Here is a 12,154-nt window from a genome sequence, read left to right as displayed (position 1 = left end):
AGTGTTTTTCTCACTCTCCCCCCAGGGGTTCCAGATGTTCAGGTCTTACACTCAGGCTGTTGATTCATTTGGAACTGACTTTTGTGCAGGGTGAGAGATGAGAAACTATCATTCTTCTGCATGTGCATGTCCAGTTTTATCACCACTTGTTAAAAGATGGTGACTTTTTCTTCAATGAGTATTTGTCAAAAATATGATGGCTGTAACTGTGTATGTTTATGTCTGGTTACTCTGTTCCATTTCACTAAGCCTCTGTGTCATAGGCTTCGGTGCCAGTACCATGCACTGTAATTTTTTTTTTATGATGCAGTGCAGGGAGCAGCAGGGAGGTGGGCTAGGAGTTGGGGGATGGATTTGGGGTAGGGGGATGAAATACTAGGCAGGGAGATGGTGAAGAGAAGACAGTGGAGTAAAGGTCAACCAAAGCTAACTATGTATGAAATATTTCAAGAAAACCTGTTACTTTGGGGCAAAATTAAAAATCAAAAAGAAAGAGAAAGCCTATTTTTCTAATTTTACTAGTTTAGTAAATGTATGATTTGGGGGGCCTTAAAAAGACACATATCTTTAGCAAGTTCCACATAAGACACTGCTGGGAAATAGTTAATTAACACTAAGATACTTAATGAATTCTGTATGTGAATCATAGAGGACTTTCCAAGCAAATATTGTGCCTCACTCATGGAGGTAGTTCTGATCAGACCCAATCTGATTGCACTCTTGGGACTTCCTTCTGCCAATTTCTTTATATGTTTTGTATATACATATACATATAGATATACCTCCGCACAGTTAACAAATTGGTTGATATTTCTGCTTCTCTTCACAGTCAGTTATTCATTGATCAACCAATAACTGTGAAGCAACTTGCTTTGTTGTCAAGAATAGCATCACACAGCCGGGCGGTGATGGCGCACGCCTTTAATCCCAGCACTTGGAAGGCAGGGACAGGTGGATCTCTGGGAGTTCAAGGCCAGCTTGGTCTACAAGAGCTAGTTCCAAGACGGGCACCAAAGCTACAGAGAAACACTGTCTCAAAAAACCAAAAAAAAAAAAAAATAGCATCACACATCTGGTTGTCTACTGCAACTGTGGACTTGGTGGTACCCACAAGGCCTCTGAGAACAGCTTTTGGGCTGTGTACAAAACACCTCACATTTGGAAATGTTTCTCTAAATGATGAATCTGAACCTAAAGTAAAGTTTAATTTGCATTACTCTTGTTTTCACAGACTGCACACTAAAAAAAATATTCGACACAGAACATAATTTAAGGTGTTCTGCCACAACAAGTAAAGGATCGGGTAGCATCTTCTATATAGCACAGGTGGATATGACTGCTGGGTAAACAGTGAGAAGCACGAGTATCTATTCCTTCAGTGGGAATGAGAATGGTGAATTTTACAATATGTTGTTCATATATTCACTTATCAGTTGGCCACTTACGGAAAAATTGACTGACTTTTTGCACCAGTCCCCTCTCCATCTCATATAAAAGTTTCTCCTTTGATTTAGATTGGGACATTAGGGATCTTTCGAAGATACTGGTGGGACAGGAACCAAGATAATGAAGCTTTGGGTGGGGTGACTAAAGAACTTAGAGTCACTGGTAGTCACAGAATTAACTTTTATAAAATATATTTTGCTGATTCTTTCACAAGTCCATTCATATAAATAGTGTCTTTCACTCATATACACTGCAGTCACTTCTTCCCAGGCCAGAGAACACCCCTCTTCCTTCTATTTGTGCTCTCCTTTAAAAATTACCAAGTTTTTAATTATTTTACATATATGGATGTTTTGCCTGAATGTATGTCTGTATGCTGTGTGTGTGCTTAGTGCCCTTGGAGGCTAGAAGAGGGCACTGGATTTCCTAGAACTGGCTTTGCAGGTAATTGTGAAGCACTGTGTGGGTTCTGGGAATCAACCTTCATCCCATGGAAGAGCAGCTAGTGATTTTAATAACTAGGCATTTCTCTACCCCCTCCCGTAAATATTGTTTGTTTGTCTGTTTGCTTGTCACCCAATGAATATAATGAGTGCTGCTGTTGGAGTGTGAACAGGCTGCTCTGGTTGGCTTGAGCTTATGCAGATCTTATGCAAGGAAAGGCTGTCGTGAGGTCCTGAGTGCAATGACTGCCATATCTAGAGGACAGTATTTCACAGGAACCCTCTCCATCCTCACTCGTGCTCTCCTATTCTTCTTTCCTTTATCTCTTCTTTGATGTTCTTGGAGTCTTACTGTGTGAGTCTATGTAAAGGGGGCTGTTGATAAAGGGCTCCAGTTCAGAGCTGAGCACTCAATAGTCAGAATTATCTGCTCTTTGACTCCACAGTGGCTGATGATGACCACAGAGAAAAACTTCTCCGGCCAAGGTTTAGGACAACACTGTCTATATGTTCTACATGTATAAACATAAATATTGAGGATTCAGTTGGTAACATGTACATTTATCAAGAAACGTGTAGAATCTTCCTTCCTTAGGGCCTGTGACTTCCTCAGCCACAGACTTTTAATGAAGTTCATAGCACTGACATAAAGTTCCTTTGATGAAGCAAGTTTCAAATCCAATCCAAATCAATTGCTTACCCTCCACAAACTTGTGATGCTGTTGTGCTAGTGGGAACATCTTGCCTAGCAGGTCAGTATAGTAGCATGGAGGTTTTTGGTTTTTTTGGTTTTTCAAGACAGGGTTTCTCTGTGGTTTTGGAGCCTGTCCTGGAACTAGCTCTTTTAGACCAGGTTGGTCTCGAACTCACAGAGATCCGCCTGCCTCTGCCTCCCGAGTGCTGGGATTAAAAGCGTGTGCCACCACCGCCCGGCTAGCATGGAGGTTTTAAAACTGGGTAATACCAGTGATGAATCCTCCCTGACCCCAGTGCCCTGTTACCACTTTCTGATATTATGAAACCTAGAGGGGTAGTTCTAAGTAAGGTTCCAACTTGATTTCTCTGTATTCTGCAACCAAAGTATAGGTCTCTTCAGCAGTAGATCTGTACCATTTACCTCTGGTTGGTAAGCAGAGAAATGGTAATAGCCTGAGTCATTTTGGGAACTTCTGGGGTCTTCCTGACCAGTAACTTAAAGGGAACCGTACTACTCCTAATACTGAGAGTTTTATATAAAGAATCTTATCTTGTGGTAGAATCACTGTCCACACATTCACGACACTCTGAGCTAAAAACTCCTTGAAAAAAATAGCTAATGGATAGTGGATTTCCATTGGGCTTAATATATTCTTATTTTTGGTTAATCTACTCTCACCGCCTCCTCTCTCCTGGACCACTGCCTCAACTCCTGCTTAAACCTTTATCTTCCTATGTCCCCTCTTTTGCTTTCACAACATGCATTCTACTATCCCCTCACCTCTTAAGATTACTTTCCTTGCCCATCTTTTATGCCATTTCTGCCTTTGTGAGTTCAAAAGATATTCCAAATAAACACACAAATCTAAGAACTCAAAGCCAGGACCCATACATCCCTTAGAACATGGGATTTTGCACAATAGAATTAAATTTTTTTTCATGTCAGTGTCATACAGTAGCATAAGCATTTTAAGAAATGTTTCATTAAAATAATTTAATTGAAAACTAGTATATGTGGCAATGTGATGTGGAGTTTGGGGCTTTTATTTTTACATTTTGCACTGTCACTGAATGTCATTTACGGCACCTAATTCAATATTTTATTCTATATTTGTAGAGTCAGTGAAGCTTATCAACATAGCTATCATGTTAACCTCCTCAGAAATACAAAATTGGTAGGTGAAAGGTTTCTGTACTCCAATATTAAGCTCTCTGCTGATTATTAATCCAAATCAAACTCAATTAAAAATAAAAGACAAGGTTTATTGGTTAAACACTCCTGGGTAATTCTCCATGCTTGAGATGAGATGGGGAGAAGGACCAGAAAGAAACCACATAGCTGTTCTCTATGAGGCTGTTTAAATACCCTGTAGGAGGAACTGAAAGAGGGCATGGTTCAGGTGGAGCTTTCAACTGAACCATAAGGAATGTAAATCTCACAGGTCTACAAAGCAGAAGTAAGTATAAGTGTTAAAGCTCTGAGTGGAGAGGTTATGTACTTGTTAAAGCCCTGAGGGGAAAGGCTTCCCCTGCACAAGTGTTACAATTGCTCTAAAGGGAGATGTTTCTCCTCCACAAGTGTTATAGGCCTGGAAGGAAAGGCATCCTGACAGCCAGAAACCTAGGAATACCAAAAAATCATACTGCACAACAATCCTAACATAAAAAAGTTATTGAGACAGACACAAGAGAGTGGCTAGCTGTAGTAGGAAGGCTGCTTGTTCATTTTCTGGCAGCCCAGACTCCCGAAATCATCACATAGAAACTATATTTGTAACGGCGTAAACAAATGCAGACAGATTGTAAAAATATATATATATCTATAGCTTTTATGTAGAAATAGACTTACAGAACCACCGTTCCGGCGGAGACCAGGAAAGCAGAAGCAACGGCTGGGAGCATACTTGCCAAATTTATAGGCAGACATTAGCCCGAGGCGAACACGCCCCCCAAGGGGCGGGACCTATCCCTACATCTCCCCTTTTTGTCTAAATAAGACAGAACCAAACCAAATACAACATATACAATAACAACAAATAATAAATATAACAAACAATATTGAGAACAAAATCTTTGCTAAACATTCTATCTCAAGGAGTCCAAATAACGTAGAGAGTAACTACAATTATATAATCTTCAACTCAGTCAAAGATCTGAGAAGGGAATAAACACTACTCAACAAACAAGATATATCCAAAATGTGCAACAATTGACAGAGACAACTGACTACCTGGGCAATCACCCAAAGTCTCGTTTGCAATGTTGAGTCAACCAATTTTGGCTAAGGCCTAACATAACTGACATACCATTATTAAAGTCAAGGAACTTTTCAAAACTATCTTACCCTGTCTTGGAAGGATATGACAGTCCTGTTTTATCTATTGATGCATGCTCTGTATCTCTGTCAGTGGTGGTCTCTGTGTTTTTGGAGCCTGTCCTAGAACTAGCTCTTGTAGACCAGGCTGGCCTCGAACTCACAGAGATCCGCCTGTCTCTGTCTCCCGAGTGCTGAGATTAAAGGCATGCACCACTACCGCCTGGCTGGTCTCGAACTCACAGAGATCCGCCTGCCTCTGCCTCCCAAGTGCTGGTATTAAAGGCGTGGGCTACCACTGCCCGGCCAAGTCACTTTGTATCAGACCAAATCTGCCTCTGTGGCAGCTATTGTTGCAAAACCGCAGGTACTTGAGCTTCTGCTAATTCAGGCAGTGGGGTTCCTCTGCAAACTTAGCCAAGGCAGGCAGAATGGGCCTGTGTGGCCAAGTATGTCTCGGACTCGGCACTGGGGCCGGAGTCACGAACTAAAAAACAGCACCCAGGAGGGTGCTGTGTTAGCTAGCGGGCTACCCGCTTGAGTCGGGGGCAAAATAGCCCACACTGGATGCCAAAATGTAACGGTGTAAACAAATGCAGACAGATTGTAAAAATATATATGTATATCTATAGTTTTAATGTAGAAATAGACTTACAGAACCACCGTTCCTGCGGAGACCAGGAAAGCAGAAGTGACAGCTGGGAGCATGCTTGCCAAATTTATAGGCAGACATTAGCCCGAGGCAAACACGCCCCCCAAGGGGCGGGACCTATCCCTACATATATTATTTAAATCACTGTTTGGCCTATTAGCTCTAGCTTCTTATTGGCTAGCTCTTACATCTTAATTTAACCCATTTCTCTAAATCTTTGTTTTGCCATTTGACTGTGGCTTACAAGGTAAAATTCTGTTCAGTGTCTGTCTCCTGCAGGGCTACATGGCTTCTCTAGACTCTGCCTTCTTTCTCTCAGCAATCAGTTTAGTTTTCCCTGCCTACCTTTACTCTAGCCTATTACAGGCCAAGACAGCTTCTTTATTCATTAACCAATGATAGCAACAGATACACATAAGGACTTCCCACACCAGCTACTTCTGCTCAGGTGAGAAGCAAGAAAGAACTGAGCTGAAGACAGGTTTATATAGGGTTTCTTGGTAGAAGAGTTTTTCCAGGTAGAGATTCCTGGGATTTCAAATTCAGGTTTTAGTAGGTTTCGATGGGTTTGAAACTGAAAGTGAACTTGGACCTTTTATGCTGTAGTAGGGGTAAGTGCTTGTTTTAAAATTGTCTTTCATGGATGTGGAATAATTAATTTAAGTTGAATGTTTATTTGGGGTAGAGGAAAGAAAATAGGAATCTGACATTTGTGTTTAGGTTGGCTCCAGAAGAGTTTGTGAGATTGGTTTCAAGTCCATTCTGTCTTTTGGGATTTGGATTCCATTCCACACTTTGAGTCCAAGCTCTGAGAAAAGATGTATTTTAATGGGATTATTCCCTCTTTGTATTTGTAATTTGAAGTTGTAGTATTGGCAAGTACTCAAGATTCTTTGCTCATTTTCACCTTTTCTTAAAAATCAAACTGGGAATGGTGTCACAACAGTTATTCAATTACCCACAATGGAATCACATTGTACATGCCTTAAAATCAGATTGTTAGGTGAAAATGACTGTGGTTAATTTCAAGAGAATTCACCTCTCATAATTCCATTCCTATTTTAAAATCTAGTTCCAAATTTGAAAGACAAATTTTTCTAAACATATTTAACTTTTAAAGTTTTGGTAAAACAAAAAAAAAATTAAATCAAATTATTATCAGCCAAGCTTATTCTGTAGTAATATTATAATATTCCCTATCCTGGAATATGGATGTATAAAAGTAACCATAATGAAATGTAATAAACAATGATGTAACATTTCATGGTGACTTGAAGGAATTTTATTAGCTCTTAGTTTTCCATTTGAAAATATTCAAAAAATGTTGATATCTAAGTTTTTTGACAATTGATAAAATGAAATTCACTGATTTTGGTTGTAGTTCGCAAATAGTAGCCTTTAGCTACTTTAGCTATTACTATAAGGATTTTTTTGTTGTTCTTTTTGCCAAAATAATGATGTCCATATGCGTAACAGTGTTCTACTAATTAAAGCATTCTTTCTAGGAAACATAGGGATGCTTGAGAGACTCTGGAAGTAAACAACTAAGAGGTTACAGTAAGTTCCTGAAACAAACAAGATTCACAAGGACTCTTCTAAGTTTAGAGAAACAGTAAACAACTGCTGAACAGCAAGATTCTGATCCCTGGCAAGACATAGACAGAGAACATCAGGGTAGCATTGTTAAGTCATCAAACCCAGGGTGGGGTGGGTTTTCCAGGCTGCCTTTCAGATATCTTTGCTCCTATAATAATCCTTCACTTATAATCATGTAATTTCATTGATTATCCAGGTTGGGCATTGGTAGAACGATTTCTTTGGTTTGTCATCCATATCTTATATAAGCTAAGTAGATGTTTGCTCACTTTTCTGCAGGAAAAGTCACAACACAGTTTGACCAGAAGTATAAAAAAAGAAATGGAAAGTAAGGACACTATAAGTTTGGAGCGAAAAGCAGTCTGATTGAAATATATAGCATTGTCTTATTGAATATGAAATTTGGAGGTTTTATTCTATATGATGCATATATACTAATGTGAGCTTACTTATTTAACTATGAAATCACATAAATATTATTTTCCTTTAAAAATAGTTATCTAAGCCGGGCGGTGGTGGCGCACGCCTTTAATCCCAGCACTTGGGAGGCAGAGGCAGGCGGATCTCCGTGAGTTCGAGACCAGCCTGGTCTACAAGAGCTAGTTCCAGGACAGGCTCCAAAACCACAGAGAAACCCTGTCTCGAAAAACCAAAAAAAAAAAAAAAATAGTTATCTATAATGGAAGGTATATATTCTCATAAGATCTAGTCTTTGGTTACTTTATCATATTATTCCTTACTGATGTTTACTGGTAGATAGCTGGTGTATATTTTTTTTTTCTGCTTTTCCCTGCTACCCAGTGTCATTCAGGATGCTTAATGTCAACCAGATTTGTGTGTTAGGGTTTGAGTGTATGCCTGTGTATGTATTTGTTCATGTGTGTTTATATATTTGGTTTGATGCATGTGAATGTGTGTGGGTGTCCATGAAAGATGTACTTTATATATATCAATAGAATTTTAATATTAAAAACAGTGTAATAGAATTTTCTGATACTTAGCTGCTTTTAAGTTTGTAGACTTTGTCTTGTTCATCTCAGACATAGATTCTTTTAGGACTTTCTTCAATTATGACAGACACAATGTTCAAAGGAAACCTTTGTGATCACCTCCACTCCTACTGGAATTTTTCACTCACTCTCACCTTCCTTTGGGTGCAATGTTTCTGCAGCTTTCAACTCTTGTTACTTATTTGATTTGGCTTCACTTGAAAGGGCATCGTGGCATTCCAGAGTCAAGGAAGACTACAAAGTCACACCATGCAACAAATCCCACGTAAGATATTTATTGACAAAGTACAGAAAGGCAGTTGTCTTTGAACAGGAAGAGAGACAGCAGAGGTCTGGGCTAAGGGGAAGGCTTTTGTGGGGTTCTTAGAGCATGTTCAGTGAGCTAGTGGAAAAGTGCCACACAACCAGCTGTTTTTCTATGATATCATGGGGGCAGGAGTGTCCAAGCCTCAGGAGCTCTGGGTGAAGCCAGGAGTTTATAGGGTAAAATGTCTGAGTGTACTTCCAGGTTTGAAAAGGGATAAAACCCACCAATTCCCGGGCCCCAAACCCATCAATCTGTGAGCATGAAATGCCACCAATCCCTGACAAAGCTCAGGACTTGAAATTTCACGAATTCTCAACCTGGAAATCCCCCCACCCTGAAAAACTCCTCCACTCAAAATGCTATAAAAGCCTGTCTTCTGCTCAGTTCTCTGATGCTTCTCTCCTAACCCAGTCAGGCACCCTCTTTTGTTTCCCTCCCACCCCAAAAAAATACTATTGTGTGAGGTTTGTTGTGTAGTGTGACTTTGTAACTTTGGCTTCTGACTGCCTGAACACCTTTCCCTTCAGATATGTAATATTTCCATAGGGGAAGTTTTTCCCCTTTAGAGCTGCACACTTCCACTGGGGGAAACCTCCATCTCCAAATTGCAACACTTCCACTGAGGAAGGGTATCACCCTGGAGCTGTAACACTTACAGAGTTTCCTTTCATTTTTTTCATTATTTATTATTTTACTCAGTTTTCTTTATTTTTTCCTATTACCCTCTAATCCCTCATTCCAGACCATTTTTCTTGTTTGCAAAGACAGCAGGATACAACATCACATTTTCTCTTTCCCACTTGTTTTCTTTATCTATCCTTAGGCAGAAAAATATTCAACTAGATGCCACTGTTTTCAAGGAATGTTCTCTTGCTTTCATTAACACAGTCTACTCTTTATCTGGGGGTAGAAAGCTTGCCTGCTCTCTATCCAAGGGCAGATTTAGGAGCAATGGTTCTGTGATAAGCTTAGAAGGGGTGGACTTGCAATCTTTTCCTTTGAAGAAATGACTTCTTGACCAGTATTTCACAGAAAGTAGTTCTGATGGATTTGAATACACTGAATAGACATGGGGCAGACTCTGCCTGGCATAAAAAAAAAAAGTGATTCTTAGCCCTCTTTCTGGCCTGTATAATTTGTTGCTGTTGTATCTGTCAAACAAGAAAGAGTAAATCAGATTTCCTGTCTCTGCTTCTGGTTCTTCCTCCTTGCACTGCTTCTGTAGCTATGAGAGAGGCTGTGGAACAGGAGTTCTCAACAGCAGCACTATTGATGTAGAAGATGGGATGGGTGGGGTTATGAAAATTTGTGTGTTGCAGGGTGTTTTACATTTTGTGAAACTTGCTTCAAAATAACACAGTTTTCTCTGAGTTTATGGTGCTTCCTTAGCCTCATCTCTTTCTAATTAGGCATTTAGCAGAATGTATAAAGGAATTTTGGGAGAAAATTGTCTTTTGGTGCTGTATTTTTTCATTTGCTAAATAATTATTGAATACATAATAAATCTCATATTTCTTCCTGGGCTCTGGAACAGGAAAATTACACTTTTCTTATACATTCTTATCTTTATGTAATTTATCTAGTTTAAGGAATCTACATCCTTAATATTTCTTGCCCTTTCTGTCTTCTTAATAATTAGTTCTTTTATTCCCATATATCTTTTCCAAACATAGGGCTTGTCAGAGGTTTTAACACAGTAATATGACATGTAAATTTCCAAATGAAATGGAGAAAACCTGGAGTATTCCTTAATCTTCTTCTGTGATTCCTTAATCATTTTCTCTAGGATATTTTATGAAATTTTTAGTCTGAGGTTTAGGCTTGAAAATGTACATTTATACATTTCTTTACCATCTAAATATGGATGCTACAGTCCTAATGCTTTACAGACCCTGACTGTGATATTAAACTATTTTTATCTATCCAGGTGAAGCACTACAAATACCCCAAACTCTGTTCTTCTTCCAAGGCATCCCAGACCTCCAAAATTAGAGTATGGCCTACCCACAGAGCTGTGCCTTTAATGTTGCTCTAGCCTCGTCTCAGAGCAACTTAATAGATTTTTATAGTGCTGTCCCCAGAAATCAGATGCAGGGCCTGCTTCTACTCCTAAGAATTTGTATCCAAATGGTAGGTAGATGTCCTTTATAAGTTGAATTTGAACACAAATAATCTGGGCAAAAGGTAATACTGCAATACTGTAACGTATTTTTAGTTGAATTATCCATATACTTAAACTGGAGTTTGGTATAGATTTGATCATATAATAATTGCAAAACCACAATAACACACAGAAAAAGTATAGTTGAATTTGCCAAATCATAAACACATTTGTGTATGTGTGTGTGATGTGTGTGTATGTGTCTGTGTATGATAGTGATAGAAAGAAGTGTTTTAGAAAGAAGTAGGAAGTGTCTTTTATTTTATTTTACTTTTTCCCATTTGCAAACATTTGCAGGTTGGCATGGATCCAGTATGATGATTAAACATTTGTTTCTTAAAGGGGGAACTGATTCTTTTTTTTTCCCCCTGTGGTGTTCAATTCAAGATTGAATCATGAAGGGACTTAGAAAGATATACCAAAGTTTCATCTGCTTCAGTGTGAGCAATGTATTACTAGATGATCATTGCTTTGTAATAGCCCCAAAAGGCAATAGTTTCTACTGTGTAATTAAAACTCTGTATGGTCCTCTCTGATTAAATCCAAACCACAATAAACATCATCGAATTTTCAAAAACCTATGAAATCTCTCTGACACAATTATTTGCTAGGCTGGAGAATGCCATTTCATTCTTTTCCTTCAGAGATAGGTGGGTTATGGAGACATTGTCTTTGTGTTCAATTGCAGTGAGACACAATGAAGGAGACGGTCTGCCACATGCCAGGTAACAATATTAAGCAGGCATCCTGAGGAAACTGCAAAATACTTTCTACTTTATTGAGATTTTCAATCCAGGTCTCTTCTTTTGATTCTGATATCACTCATAAAATGTTCCATGTTGAAACTGCTAGGTTCTACAGAGATCAGTAACCTTTTTGTGCAGTGTATAAGAAGAACATAGAAGCCGGGCGGTGGTGGCGCACGCCTTTAATCCCAGCACTCGGGAGGCAAAGGCAGGTGGATCTCTGTGAGTTCGAGGCCAGCCTGGTCTACAAGAGCTAGCTACGGAGAAACCCTGTCTCGAAAAATCAAAAAAAAAAAAAAAAAAAAAGAAGAAGAACAACATAGATTACAATGTTTCAATTGTAAAAATGAATAGTTTGATTTTTCTCAGCTTGGCTATTATTGCAGTCTGATCTTCATAAGAGTATTCTAAGACTGTGAAAATGGAAATGAAGTCTTAGTAGCCCTGGCATGATCATAGCTAGGTTGAGCTCCTTCTTTGGGTTCTTTCTGTGTATATGATTAGAATTATTACAAAATTAGATGTTGGTGGAACAAAATAGGGCACCCTGCTTTTGTAATATTGGCTTTGACATTAGCTCCAACAGATATTGGACAAAAGACCAAACTAGGCTGCCTATACACACAATTGTACAATTGTGTATTGCTCAATGTAATGAAGTGCTTTGCATGAGTTATTCATCAGCACTTAAGTGGAACATAATGTTAGTGATTGCATTCATTTGAAGGGACAGTCAGAAGACAATATTCTGTAGGACTAAATGGGAGGTTTGTAAGAAATGAT

Source organism: Microtus oregoni, unplaced genomic scaffold (genome assembly GCF_018167655.1).
Source record: "Microtus oregoni isolate MIOR12 unplaced genomic scaffold, Mior012 000006F_ref0000085, whole genome shotgun sequence".
NCBI classification, from domain to species: Eukaryota; Metazoa; Chordata; class Mammalia; order Rodentia; family Cricetidae; genus Microtus; species Microtus oregoni.
The sequence above is the reverse complement of the archived record's forward strand: the minus strand, read 5'-3'. Positions refer to the sequence as shown.